General features: G+C 44.8%; 1 protein-coding gene across 8 annotated transcripts in view; it reads right to left on the bottom strand.

Annotated features, from left to right (window-relative positions):
- Positions 1-15620, bottom strand: part of LOC115500078 (transducin-like enhancer protein 4) — a 141900-nt gene that overhangs the window by 23970 nt on the left and 102310 nt on the right. The gene's annotated exons all lie outside the window — the stretch shown is intronic.

Here is a 15620-nt window from a genome sequence, read left to right as displayed (position 1 = left end):
CGCATCGGGCTCTGTGCTGACAGTTAGGAGCTTGCTTGAGATTCTCTGTCTCCCTCTCTGCCCCTCCCCTACTTGTACTCTCTTTCTCAAAATAAATAAACAAACAGTAAAAAAAGAAGAAGAAGAAAAGGAAGGAAGAAAAAGGCAAGCCACCCCCCCAACCCCACCAAGTTTGCTGGCTGATGGGAAGCCAGTATCTTAAGCCATTACAGATACAGTAAATACATTAGAGTTCAACCTGGAGAAAAATTAGTACATCTTCAAAGAAAAGGGAAGAGAGGTACTCTTTGGGAACTTGAGCACCCAAAAATGGTGATCATGTGACACTAAGGTCCTATTTACAGAATTTTGCCTCGTCCCTTGTCTCGTGGGCATGGAAGATTCAGAGTGGCAAGTAATAAGAACAGAAACAAAACATCTGCAAAAATGTTCACTTTGTTCCTTTCTGACTCCTACAGTTTTCATAAGCCTGCTCTTTTTTTTTTTTAAATCTCTGGAAACCCTGGAACCCCCATTAGGACCAGGTAACAGAGAAAGACAGTCCCTCCCTCTTGGGAACACGGTCGGGAGAGACCCGTATGGGTTCAGGTGATGTCCGTCATTTCTGCCCTTCCAAAGAGGTCCCAGGTGGAGGAGGCCCACACGCCAAAAATAAGCACTGAAAGCACAGAGAATGGATGTGTCTGCCATTGAGGCCAGGTGGCTACTGGGAGGCATATTTAGATAGTATGACAGCCTAAAACCAGATATGAAGAAATGAAGAAAGTGTCAATGGAACCGGGAAGCAACCTTACAAACTGGCTAGTGACTCCGCTCCAGACAGACCAAACAGGAGCTAGCTAGACGTGAAGGTGAGGTGTGAGAGAGGGAGCAGGGCTGACCTGTGGAGGGGTAGGTCGCAAAGGCCAGAGAAGCCAAGTCCTTCATCAGGGCACCAGCACAGGGCTCTGTGCGCTAGACTAACCCAGGCTGGACGGTGGAAAGAACATTTGGAGTTAAGAAAACAAGTTTTAGGAACAGCAAACAATCTCCACCAGAATATCTCCGCCTTGCCATCTGAATCAATTCAGGGAACTGTTCCGTAAAGCTCTTCCTCACTGATAACTTTTACTCTTCTCATATAAAACTAACCTTTGTACTTTTTTTTTCTCCTTTATCTTAGTCTGATGGTATTATAAAGATGCACAACACTGGAGCGCCTGTCAGCATGGAGCCTGCTTGGGATTCTCTCTCTCTCCCTCTCTCTTTGCCCGTCCCCCAGCTCATGCACTCTCTCAAAATACATAAACTTAAAAAGAAAAAAAGATACACATTTATAAGGGCTTTTAAATTAACTATGGGAGAGGGAGTGTGATATCCAGAACTTGTGGCCCTGTATTCCATTTCACTTCCTCCGAACCTTAACGCCACATTTTCTTCTGTGGCTAAACTTGCAAAGTGTGTTGTTAGAGGAAAACCAATTAACTTCCTCCCCCCCCCCCCCCCCCCCCCCCCCCCCCCCGCCAGTATCTCTACCAAGACACCACCCCCTAGTGGTCAGCTGTGCTGATGGCAACTCCACCACCAGCTTCAAAGGCAGGAAGGAGAGGGGGTAGGGGTTTGGTGGCAAAGGAAGACGAGAAGGACAGTGAGTGGGTTCCCAACGACAGGGCTGGGTATCTCTAAACCCTTCCTTCCTTTGGCATTCTCTCTCAGCGTTTTCAATGAATGCAATAAATTGTAGGCATCAAACCCTGTAACTATCCCTATTCATTCACCCTTAAGCTTAATGGCAGAAAAGATGGCACGCGTTACTCAGTAAGGCGGAAGGCTGAAACAAAACATTAGAAGCCAAATAATTTTTAAAACTGGACTGCTTCATTTTCACGTATTTCCACTCAGTTCCAACCCTCATTCCTAAGCTGTAAAGACTAGGTTCAATGCTTCTGCTTTATTTTCACACCATGACTAGGTTTTTATGACCATTACTCCACTAAAATCATGCCCGCAAACATCATCTGTGAGCCTCTACCTACCATATTTAATGTCAGAACCCCATATCTAGTTCCCCTGTCTCCAGTCAATCCTCCACATTTCTGGGGTTCGTATTTCCCCAAAGAGAGATTCAACCACTTCTTGGTCTTCCTTAAAAACAACAAATGGTTTCCCACTATCCTTAGGGGAAAACAAAAATCCCATATCTGAGCGTGGCTGTTTCCAAAGCCCTTCAGTCCATGCCCTAAACCAGAGCCCTGGCCTTAGAGCTCAGCGCCACGAGCTTGGTGTTGCCCAGTGCTCTGTGCATTTTCATTGTATCTGTAGCCTTTTTTCCTGGTTTATGAGAATGCCCATTTTCCCTCGGTATCTTTCTGTTGAAATCCTCATTCTTAAGAACCAGCTCTAATGTCACCTTTTAAAGCTCGCTCAGACACTGGCAGGCAGAATTAATCACTCAATTCCTCTTTGTTCCCTTAACACTTTGTTCACCCAGTGAGTAGAGCCCTCGCAATCAATATGTGGCTATTTGTTTACAAGGTTACTTCCCACCACGGTCTGTGGGTTACTTGGGGGTGGGGGCCCCCGGCACAGTGAGCAGCAGAGAACTGCCCAGAAATGTTTTTGAACATCAATGAGCAAATATCACTTTTGTGCTCCTCAATCTTAACCTAAAATTCAAGTGACACATTCCCTTTCAGAAGACCACTAGGCTGGACGGCTCCACAAGAAACCATTCATTGCAGTGAGAGCTGAGCAGTGACGCCCCTTGGAATTAGCAGCAGGGAAGTTCTGTGTCTCCTTCATCTCTACTCCTCTACCTACTCCCACATGCCTTCATCCGACTCATGTGATATCTTACAAAAAAAAAAGAAAGAAAAAAAACTCTACGTGTGCATGATTATCAACAATCTGAGTCTTTTGATTCTGAGACCCTCTACTGATAAAGTCATTTCCACTTTGTCCGAAAGGAAAAATTGATTTTTAAACAATTATGAAATGCTTTCTTAAAAATCAATACTTAAATGGTAATGTTTATTTATCTTTATGCTTTATACTTACTTATTGACATACATGTACAGACAGCTTTACTTAACTGGCTGGTTTCTGGCTCTGTGGGCAGTATTTTATTTGTGAATTTTACTGCAGAACAGAGTTATATGTTGGAGTCTCCTGGTAGAAGGATAAAGTAGTTAATTATCACTAGCATTTAAAGGTTAAGCTACACAATGGGCACCGGAGCAATCCGCGATGTCCCAATAACATAATTGCTCTGGAATCAAATTGGACTTGGCACAGACCGCCATCACGAATCTTACACCACCGTTCTGCCACTGGAAGGCCTCTTGGATCTTTGCTGAGCATGTGAACAGGAGGAATTAAATAAATACTTGCAAAGACAAAGTCATGCTTTCACTACGAAGTACTTCTGTTTCTCTATCACTACTTTACAAGCTTACCTACATTAGATTTCCCCTAGCTTGCTACACAGGAAACTTACTGGAGCTGCATCATGACTCTGTATAAATCTACAAACTCAGAAACATTTTCTCATTACTGTTTGATCATGTGAATGTATCAGCAAATTCATTAAGGAGGGTCATAACAATCAGAAAAAGTGGCCTTTTTGCCTCTCAGGCAAAATACCTTAAATGTGAATGCTTACTAAAAAGCTCTGTGTTCTTAATTTTTTAAAAAATCTTTATTTATTTTTGACAGAGAGACAGAGCACAAGCGGGGGAGGAACAGAGAGAGAGAGACACAGAATCTGAAGCCGGCTCCAGGCTCCAAGCTGTCAGCACAGAGCCTGACGTGGGGCTCGAACTCATCAACTGTGAGATCATGACCTGAGCTGAAGTCGGACACTTAACCGAACGAGCCACCCAGGCGTCCCAAAAGCTCTGTATTTTTAAAAACAAAACACTTGTGTTGGGATATTAAAAAGAACAATGTAGATGTTTAAGGAAAGAAAAGGAAGGGGGCAAACAAAAAACCAGGGGAAAAAATAATAAAAATCTGTAAGTCTTATGATATGGAGATCCCAATTGCTTTGGAAGCAAAAGGTAAGCTTTACAAGAGTTACTCCTAACATTATAAATCATATTTTATCCTCAAATGACAAAAATGATAGATCCTGGTTTGAAACCCAACCAAGACTTTACTAAGGTTATTACTGACCAAGTCAGATGGAAAACAGACACGTCCCTCAATTGAAATGGATGGCCCCGTCCCTTCACCTTTACTCCTCTGCCACTTCAAGGACGACCATGTATGACAAAGAGTTCTATAAAGCACACCACCGCCCCCCCCAAAACCCCACGAAATAGTGTTGTTACAATTAGCTAATTTTAATAACAGGTAGCACAGATTTTACTAGCAGGCAATAGCATCTGTCTGGAGTCAGACTGCCTGTCTGGATTTGAGTCTAGAGTTTTCCACTTAATAGCTGTGTAGCCCTGGGGATGCTGCCCAGTTTGTCTCTCTGTGGTCTGGGACAAGAACACCCCACCCATTTCCTCACTGGGCTGCGCTGAGGTCTAGGAGAAAGAACCTACGTAAAGAAGTACAAGGCAAGGTCCCAGACAGAGAACTGAGCCCCTCAGCAGCAGCAACTCGGCACTATGACGGAGAACTGCATGCTATTTACTACAGAGCTGGTGTGGACCTTCTATTTGGAGCCTCACATAAGGATTATTCTTGGCATCTGTGTAGCACTAGCCCTCAGCACAGATATACAGATGGTAATGATAGGGTTTCAATAGACTGCTATGAACCAAAACACATCTCCTTTCAACAAAGTAAAGGTTTTGGTTTGATACTGCAGGCAGGACTAGAAATACCACGTCCACGTCGGACTTTCTAATTTGATTTCAAACGCACATCAAGCCAAGGCTGCTTGCCATTCACGAAGTGCAGTGGGTGTATGTCCCTGCCCGCTTACAAGATTCCAACCAGAAGGAATGGTTGAAGAACCATGATCAAAAACTCTCAAACACATTTGATATGGTCTGTTCATTAGCTACAGCCTTCGAACACCCCATCTACTTGGTACCAAAGAGTAAAACCATCAGATAAAGGGGATAATGATGGGACAAGAGGGTACCATGAAAATCCGGCTGGGGTTTTGCCCCTACCTTACAACTGCTGTCCAGGCCTCCTCTACTCTCAAAACCAGCCCAGTTTAGACCATTAATTATACTGTTAGTCTGACTGTAGTTCATTCAGTATGGGAATTAGTTTAGATCAGGGACAATTCAGAGGAAGTCTGTTAATGGCAGTGGGGGAGGGAAAGATGGAGAAGTCAGGCTCAAGAGGCTGGCTGACCCTTCACTGGTGCCATAACTAAAGTCCTCAAGCATCATTTCCTCTGCCAAAAACAAAAGCAAAAAAACAAACCCTAGATGACTAAAACAGACATGAATATTGTTGACTTTCTTGAGTTGAGAAAGGCCAAGGTACTGCTGGAGATCAGCAGGGACTCTGCCCACCCCGCATCCTAAGCAGAAGGGCCTTCAGGAGGAGCCCTTCAATCATGAGTCACCCTGCCATCGATATGTTCACTAGTCCTCAAAGCATTTCAGAGTTATGAAATACTTTAAGTTCTGAAGTGAAAGTAGTATCCTGAATCACCTATATTTACCAAACACAGTACCATACCCCAGTGAATTCCTGACTGAGGTTTTATTGAACAGTATTACACAAAATGCTTATTATTTACATTCATACAGCTCTTTAAAACGGATACAACATTGTAACATTGATTATCCCACCCATTAGAAAAACAACCAGAAGAGATGGAGAAAATAATCCTCAATTTGGAAAAATTAAAACATAAAAAATATTTGGCTAAAATATACACATCTTACATACTGACTCATAACACATGCAAATTTATGTAAATTAGCTTAAAATTTATAGCATGCTGCTGGTGAAAGACCTGAATATGGTGGGGTTCTAAGCCAGTCACCGGTGTCAGTTTACTGCTCATTACAGTAAGACTTTTTTAAAATAACCTGCTTGATTAAGGAAGTCATTAAAAACACAATCTGTATATAACCCTCACAGAACTTGCTTTTTTCAAATTAGCATAAATCAAAATTCACCTTCAAAAATGACTGGGACTTTCTGAAGACCTGCCCTTGTTAAAGTATAATCTCCATATAAAGTAATGAGTCTGTTCTTAATAAATGTTTCACCTTCCACAACACGACAAGAGCAACACATTCCTTAAAATGTTCTATTGTTGTCTTTGCCTTTCTGCTTCTCTCCTGGTAAGAGATACCTGGGTCAAGATAAATGTCTCTGGCAGATAATCAAAACTCGATCAAACAAGGAGCTGAAAGAGGAAAGATTAACAAGAGAGGCGGTGTCCACAGTGGGTACGGAATGGGTCCTAGAGTCAGCGCAGGTGGGCCAAACCAGGCTGTACCGCCCGCTGTGTGACCTTGGACAAGTTAATGAACGTCTCTAAGCTTCAGTTTCCCAGTGGGCAAACCAAGGCTGAGTGGAGTCCTTGCTGGGAAGGCTGCTGCCAAGATGAAAGGAGAGTGCATGTTGTGAACGCAGTAGCTAGCCTGTGAAGGGCCGCTACTCCTATGCTAATGTGGAACCACCACACAAGGTCAGTGTGCTCATGGACTCTTTCGGCAAGTATCTGCTGAATACCCACTAAGCACGGACAAACAAAGATGGATGAAACCTACACCTTGCCCTCCAGTAAGGCCCCGGGAGTTAAAAATACTTAGAATACAAAAGTCCCACATATCTTTTCCTTTATGCAGTAAAATACACAGCACTTCCATATTCAGTCATTCATGTTTTGTTTCCATGGCCTCAGCATTATGTATTACTTGGTCAGGATAAAACGCTATAATAATTTATAAGGTATCAATAGAATTGATTTTAAATTAGGACATTATCTTAATGTCCTCCTGGGTTTTCTTGAATGTGATTTCCTCTTCCTGGAATAAAGCTGTTGGCTCCACCCCAGAAATTTCATTAAACACAGTTACTTTAGCTGGCGAGCTGAGCTGCTGCTGCTGTGTGATGCTCTGACACCAAAGACACAGGTCTGGTCCTTGTGTGGCCACCTCAGCTTCTCTCTCCGGACAGCCACTGTCTGCCCGTGGGCCAAACTGTGGGTTACATGAGGAAGCAACTGGGAGAATGAGAGGGGACAGGAGAAGTGAGCCCACAGATACTGCTCAGAAGTCCCATCTCTGATCCGGGCTGATCGCCCCAGAGCCGCCGCATGCCGTTCAATCCAATGGGCCTCCTCAAAGTTCACAAGACCTAACATTCTTACGCGCGCCTGTCCTCCGTCAAGAGTTCCCTTCCCTCGTAAACAGACAAGATTTATAATCTTGTACGCGCTCTGTAAACTACAGTCACAAGCACCTGCCACCTTCCTCTGGGAATTTTTTTTTTTTTTTTTTTAGTACCGCACCCACAAAATACATCCTAGATCATTCATTCACTGCTGCCTTATAATCAATGTTACCAAGTCGCGCTGACAACTACGACACGATACGTGAGTCTGACTGCCCTAAAAACAAAAAGGGGGGACTGGCAAAAATTTCCTTCCTACATTTTCTGGGAAGGTGACTGACTTTGGACCTACACTTGCACTGTGTTCTGTTCCTGAATCCAAATATCAACCGACTTCTACCAGCTGCTTTGAAAGAAGCTGAAGTAGAGCAGCTGCTCCGAGAAAAGAAGTGACTCAGCTCGAAGACTTGGCAAAAGCTATGTCTTAATGGACCAGAATCCTCATTTTAGTAACTATTAAAATTTATTGGAAAAGAAAGCCTTTTCATGTTGCTATTTTTTCCAGTAAACTGTTTTAATCTATTTCAAAGACTAAACCTTTTTTTCTTCCAAAGAGTGTTAACTCCACAGAGCCTCCTATATATCCTTATGTATTACGGATGCAAATATTCTCTACAACATCGGAAGGTAGTTCAGCAGGAACACGGAAGGAAACAACAGTGTATCAATTCAAAGGCAGGCTGCCTAACAGTTTTGAGGGGGCTAATCAGAAACTCCAGGTCTTTGTCTGCCACCTCAATACGGCAAAACAGTTTTCAGTGATGACTCAATTTGGCCGTAAGGTCCTTCACTAAAACACTCAAGTGTGTGCTCTAGAACAGACCCAACAAACATAAACATCATGTGAGCCACATACGTATTTAGACCTTTTCTAGTAGCCAGATTTTTAAGAATTGGAAACAGTAAAATTAGTTTTAGTCATACACCTAGTTAAACCGCTATATCCCCAAATACCATTCAACGTACAATCCATATCAAAACCAGCACTGAGACATTTTACGTGATTTTTTTAGTATGAGGTCTTCAAAATCTGGCACACGTTTCACACTTGCACCAGTCTCGATTTGGACTGGCCACGTTTCCAGGGCTTTAACAGCCACGTGTGGCTTGTGGCTACCATACTGGATGACAGAGGTCTCAAAGATCCTAAAGCCACAATGGGAATCATGCCAATTAATATAAGAATCTGGCACTTTACAGAAGTACAACAGGCCTGACCCGGCCACTGCCTCCCTTCTCCAATCTGAGCTCAGAGTCTCTTTGTCAGAGAGCTGGACATCCCATACTCTTTCATCCCACAGCATGGGCTTCTGCCAAGAACTCTTCCCCAGTCCAAGTGGCTGGCGTTTTTCACCTTTTATGTCTCAGCTTAAATGCCACTTTCTCTGAAAGGTCTTGTTGGTGATATTACCCAAGAAGATCTCTCCTGGAAATCTCTATCATAGCCCCTTATTTACTTCCATCCTAGCATTTATACTACAGCCACTATTTTCTTATTATTTTCTTGTCCCTTCTTATTTTGACTCGAGTTCCACGAAGGCAGGGACCATCCCCCTGGTTTGGTGCCTCAATGAATAGCTGCTGAACAAATCAGTGAGTACAAAACTTGATCTGTTCCTGTATCAACACGCATGCCTACGTTTGCTTGTTCCCATATTATTTTCGTGTTACCTGGAGAGAAGAAGTTGTGCGTTACCAAAGGGCAAAAGCTACTGTGCCTTATTACTTTGTGTTCTCAGCACTCAGTATAATGACTGTCACAGCCAGAAGAGCAGCTGCCTGGGGCCGGGGGGCGGGGGGACGCCAGTGCAGGTGTGGTGTGTGTAGGCACACCAAAGGAAGGAGGCAGCCCTTCAAAAGTCAAAAGTGGTAATTCTGAAAGTGATACAGTGACAAGACAATTTTCAGGATTATGCTGTAAAACTACTAACAGGAAGCAGTACAAAAATTAAAACTGGGACAGAGGGCGGAATGATGCCAGGTGGAAAGAGGGTCAAAGGTGGTAGCTTTACCCTGGTTATTCCCCACCAGCAAGGGTGCAGGATCTGACCTCTGGGTGAACACACAGGAAGTATTTGTTGTTGCATAAACGTGACACTATCAAGGCCACCAATTTTTCTTATTCTGAAAGAGATAAATCTTCTACACCAGGGAGACATTTTTCAACTGGCTCTCCTTCGTCTTTCATCATGTACTCATCACCTGCCTGTGACCAGGGAGAAACAAATCTTATTCAAGTCTGACCACTGAAAAGGCAGGATTTAAATGAATCCTGCCTGACAGACCGACCACAAGAAGAATGCAGGCATCAGCAGTTTTTCTGTGGCTGCTCATTTAGAGAATAGTGATCCCTGGGGATCTCCTAGAAATGTTTATCTCCCAAGGAGGGATGTGGTAAAAGGAAGGGGAAAAAAAACCACCTTCAGTCCTCATGTTTTTTTAATGGATAGTAAGTCACCACACACAGGTGATGAAAGAAACAGCCCCGTATAGGGCAGACAGACATAATACTTGTTTTTTTAAAAAGAGCTTTACAGTGGCTGATTGTTCAGTCACAGATGACTAGAGTTTTATGTAAATTTTTAGCATGTAAAGCAACATACAGCATGAGTATCAATCAGCTTAACAAAGTGATTTCAGTATACTGACGAATGAAAACAAAAGAGACACAGACACTCGGAGATACAATTTCCAATCTTTCCCAAGAAATGATTTCAAGCAGCGGCTTTCATTTGACAAGCAGATCTAAAGATGCAGGGCTGACAAAATACATAAAACACTGGAGAAACAGGTTGATTCGCCAAGTGTGTGCCAAGCAAGATGAGTCTGGTCTAACCAGGAAACCACACTCCTTCCACTAACCAGCGCTGAGATGCCGGTCGAATCCCACCCCCTCCCACCACTCGATCATAGGTCAGAGAGCAAAACTGTAAAGGGCCTTACAGAACACGTCTCAGAGGTGTCCACTTGCCACCGCAAACAACTGTGGGTGCTGGACCCCGGCTCCTGTTCTCTGACCTTGACTTTTCCTTCCCTCCCACTCCTCACCTGGTCCCTGCCCTGCCATCAACACCTCTGTCAACGCTTAGTCTTGCTGGTGGCAGCGTGGGCTAAAGAGGTTGTTGACCCTTATTCTAACATGTCCTTTTAGGTTAATTACTTTTGTATACTCGGTGTACCCAGTGACATTTAATCACTACGGCACTACTCGAGTAAACAGAAGTGAATGGAGCCAACTGCAATTTGGCATCGAGCTAAATGGTGCGGTAATAGCAGCTTGCTGAAAACGGACCGCGAGAAAATGCTCTCACTCACCACGGTGAGAAATGAGGTGGACACCATTTGATCAATCGCTATTTTATTAAAAAGCAAGCACACTAGCCCAGTGGTAGGCTTTTGCTATTTAATACTAAATACGGCTTAAAGGAATCCTGCACTTTGTAACATATGGACGGTCCAGTAAGTGCCTGCTGACTGCCTGGATGACGACAAAAGTAACTCAGAGTGTGGGTGTGACTTTCACGGTATGGATGTGCCCCGTCTCCCCTCCACAGGCACCCACGCATACACTCAAGCACATGTGTCCCGTGGCAGGATAGCCCTCTGCTAACACAGTCAACCGTCTATCCTCTTGCTAGCGTTTGGGTTTGTAAATACCCGGGGCACAGAAGTTAGATGCAGAATGTCCTAGAACTCTGCATATACATCAAAGCATCCAGTACTAGATTAATCAAATGTCATGCCATAGACCGTGAGCCACTGAAAGTCTGCGAAAACACATGGCCAAGGACTTCTACTGGGAACGGAGAGTGGGTCAGAGAGGCCATCCGCAGCCCTGAACGGAACCAGCCAGAGCAGAGGGACGGAGGGTGATTTTGTCGAAGTGCTTTCAATACTGGCTGGCAGATGAAAACATGAGGCCTTACTCCTCTATCTAAGGAACAACAAAGACTTCGCAAGCACAGTCTCATGTAGCGATGCCAGTAAAATCCCACAACGTTAACCGAATGCTCCTTCTGTACCGGCAGTGTGGTGAGACACTGGGGACACGAAGTGAAGACGGCACCAGTGCTTCGGTGCTGTCGAGTCGAGGGAAGGGGATGGAATGGAATAATCACAAGCTGGACAGAGAGAGTGCTCTGGTTTCAAATCTCAGCTCCAGCAACTTATTAGCTGTGTGATTCTGGCAAACTAACCCCGAGGCCTCAATTTTCATCCCTGTAAAATAAAGATACCTGTCCTACCAGATTGTCATGAAGATGAAATGAGATAGCCACATGAAATGGCAAGCATACTGACCTTTCTTTCATGAGTATTTCTGGCATCTGCCCGAGAAGCCACAGGCCAAGGCTTCGCCAGCAGCCCAAGCAGGCAACGGGAGGCCTGGAGCGTGGCCGCACTGTCTCCTACTGGCCTGCCTTTGACAGAGGCAAATGGGCAGTTCTTCAGGTTCTGGGCAAAGGCCACCCCACTACTTGCCCAGATTCAAACATTTCAGCCAGCAGATTCTCTAGTTTGGGCATCTACCTGCCCTACTGGCTTGGTGCCCTCTTCAGAAGTTCTGCTCTTTTCTCTCATTCGTAGGATTCATGTCGAGCACACCTTCTGACATGACGTTGAGCCGGGGTAGTAGAATAAAGTCTACACTTGCAACCCCAACCTCACCAAAGTTTGACAAATGACCCTAAGGTGAGTAAGGCGTCGGGACTGATGGGGTGGGGTGCGCCAGGCACTCTGCTGGACTGTAAGGCACTGACTGAGCACACATTACCCCTCAGAGCACCCCTGTTGTAGTAGGGGGCATCAAAATAAACTCACTGATATAGTAATAAAAAATTAGTAAGTGCCAACGGCAACATGTTACAAAGGAGATAAACAGGATGCTAACCTTCAGCGTCCTGACAGGGTGGCCAGGGACTGGTTCTCAGAGAGATGACATTCAGCTGACAGTGGGAGCAGAAGCTGGAGCCAACCATGTGGACGGCCAGGAGAACGCTGTGGACAGAGAGGCAGGAGGCCTGGGTGCCGACCCTGGAGGGACAGCATGAGGGGCTGGTGCCGGACAGCGGGAGGGCTGGGCTGTGCGGGGCTCAGCAGGCCATGGGGAAGTCTGTTTAATTCTGAGTGCCACTGAGGAGAATGGGGGGATGACACATGTTCTCAAAATCAGTCAGATCTCTGGAAAGTTCTATGTTAGAGGGGGACCAGAGTTAAGACTTTTCAGAGCACTTAAAATCGGAAAAGACCACCTTGCTTACTTACCTCCACCCCCTGGTAATTAAAAATAAAAACAATACTAGGTGCACAACATAAACCTTGCAATTATACTAAAATTAAAACAACAGCATTTTGCTTCAGATCATCAAAACTGAGCTTTCATCACTTCTGTGTCCCTGCTTTTACCAACCCAGTTAGCAGGGAGGCAGTGATCTAGGGCAGATGCAGGTGATTCGGACTGGAGGGGGCACTGGAGAAGGGGTGAAGAGGATGGATGAGAGAGATGGGGAGGTATGACCCGGCGACTCACTTCACGCGATCGTGTATGTGTGGCACGCAGAAGTATGTGTATGTTGCAGGGTGTGTGTAGGTATATATATGTATTTATAGAATCAGAATGGAAATCCAGCTTGTCCACATACTTCACTCATCTTCACTGTGATATAGGTTTGTACTGGAAAAACAAAGAGCTCCTGTCCTTTCCCAGGTATCCCACAAGAATGCGCTTAACCTTAAGGTGCTCATGGGACGACGGGGAAACATGTGAATGGCGTCCTCCAGGTTGATCACGGAAGGGGGGTGGGGTGGGAACACACAATTGATCTAATCAACCAGAATTACATTTCCACAAAGCGTTACACTAGATATTTGAGAGAGACGCTGCAGAATAAATGCTGATCGCTACTCAAAGAAACTTAGAAAGAAGGAAGACCTGTATCTGTGATGAACAGAAAACCGGATTATAAGAGCATGTGAGACATTTTGGGGGGTGAGATCTACCCACTGAGACTCCTATGGGAGAGTAGGCCAGGCACTGCCTGGAAGGAGGAGACAGTGCTGCCAGGGTCCACACCTGGGCTGAGGGGATTTCAGGCATGGGGGGAAGGCGAGGCTAAGTCCAGGAGGAAGAGGAGGAGAGTAAGACACAGAGCAGCGAGGACAGAAAGGTGCCCTTTCTCTGGGATAGTGTCACAGGATGAGACAAGCGGGTGGGGGGCAATTCAAGGACTAGGCAGTGGTTCTCACCCTGGCCTCATGACCGACTTGCCCAAAGAGCTTAAAAAAAAAAAAAAAAAAAAGCCTCACCTGTGCCCTGCCCTGGAGCAAAAGAGTCAGAATGGGGAGTGGGCCTGGCCAATTTTACAAGCCCCCCGGGTGGGTGGCTCTATCTTTGAGAACCTCTGACCTCAGGCGTATTCAGATAATCAGCAGTGCTGCGACTGCTGTCAACTAGTACTCCTAATCAACTAGAACCACCTACCTATTAATACCAAGTCACCTCCAGCCCTTTCAGAGGGCACAATTAGCCCAGCGGCAGCAACAGCATCCCAGACTTTATCTCCCTGTGGCTGTTCTTGCCGGGATGACCCACATTTAACCGGTAAGAAATAACATATTTCAAAATCATAGTTTGGAGCTGGGAGAGAGAAAACAATCACAACTGTGTCACAAGATGAGGCGACATGCTCTTTACCCATTTCTGAACGCCTGAATGTGGTGTTCCCATGCATGACTCTACAATGCTGACAAAGTGATGTATTTTGAGTGCCATAATTAAAACGATAATCTCAATAAAGTGGGCATTATGAGATAATTGGCCATCCTCAGGTATTAAGTAAACTGTGGTAAAAGCCAAGGATACTCATCGCCAAGGTCAATTACAATAATTGCTAATCTGAATCACATTATGCTATTGTAAACCCCGCTTGATTTAAAACACACACACACACACACACACACACACACACACACACACACACACACACCAAAAACTGATTTAACACACACCACAGGGAAATGACCTGAGAAGGAGTTCTTGTTGTTCTTGTTGCCTGACTACTGGTCACTGAAGAATTCGTATAACCAACTTTGTAGGGTCCCCACTTACATCCTATCCCTTTAAACCACACCTGTTTCCTCAGCTCTGCAGTCTGAGCTCATTAAGGAAATGTGCCTCTCAGACGTTAGGTGGCTCAGAACGGTAACATACAGGAAGATAGAGTGGCTCTAAATTCATAATAAAATTAGTCCAACAGAAAAACAAATACCCATTACTCCTTGAGAGTAATTTTCCCTGCCTCAGCACGTTACAGGAAGTCTTCACTGACTTCTGCAGAAACCGAGTCTCTCAGATATGATGGGTTTTAGCTTGTGGGAAGTTATTTCACCCTCCACATGCCACTGTCAGCTTGCCTAGTAGACCAACACTCAGGCTCAAGTAACCAATGGTCAACCAGAAGTCAGGAAAAGCCCGGAAGACAAGAGGGAAAACAGAATGTGTGACCTTCCTTCGGCTAATTGGAATGTGTTTGGCAATCGAAGAGTATAAAACTTCTTTTTTAAGCTGTGATTAAACATCAAGACTTTGATGTTTTATACGGCATTCTTCCCCAGTAATTAACTGCACTAATGAAGTTAATTAGTGGGGAAGAATGCCGTATAAAACATCAAACTCTTGATGTTTAGTGTCACCATCAGTTCAACTAAACAGTAATAAAGAAATAATTTCTTAAAGCGCATTTATGCATGCTCAGCACTTCGGTTTACAAGCTCCGATTGTAGGATAGGAACATTTTTCAAAATATCCAAAGATGCTATCCACGATGCAATCCAACTGCACTGACAGCAACAACATACCATTTAATGTAGTGTAATTAAGTGGCCAAGAACGCCACATAAAGCAAAAGAATTGAGACATTTAATCATAGTTATGAGGACAGTTATAAATCTACCATTACTGTGAGATGAAGGAATGGGGAAACCCAAGGCGAACAGCCACACGAAGAACTATGCAACCTGAAGGCTGATGCTAATTAAGCAGTGGATAGTGGGTTTACACAAGGGATCAAGACCCCATGGAGAGTGGGTCTAGACAAGGGATCAAGCTATCAAACAAGATGTGCAGACAGCAGGTCCTTTCAAGCACTCCTGGATGGCACCTCATGTCCTCTGCCCTTTGGTGGAACACAGTGAGCGGGGATAGCAACACTGGGATGTGAAGTCCACCGTGGGCCTCCTCCACGTGAGGCTCACGGCCGCGACAGGCTCTACCGAACAAGGCTGGTAAGTGCTCCTCTTTAGGGGACATCATCTAGTCCCCT

Source organism: Lynx canadensis, chromosome D4 (genome assembly GCF_007474595.2).
Source record: "Lynx canadensis isolate LIC74 chromosome D4, mLynCan4.pri.v2, whole genome shotgun sequence".
Lineage (NCBI taxonomy): Eukaryota > Metazoa > Chordata > Mammalia > Carnivora > Felidae > Lynx > Lynx canadensis.
This window is presented reverse-complemented; position numbering and strand designations above follow the sequence as displayed.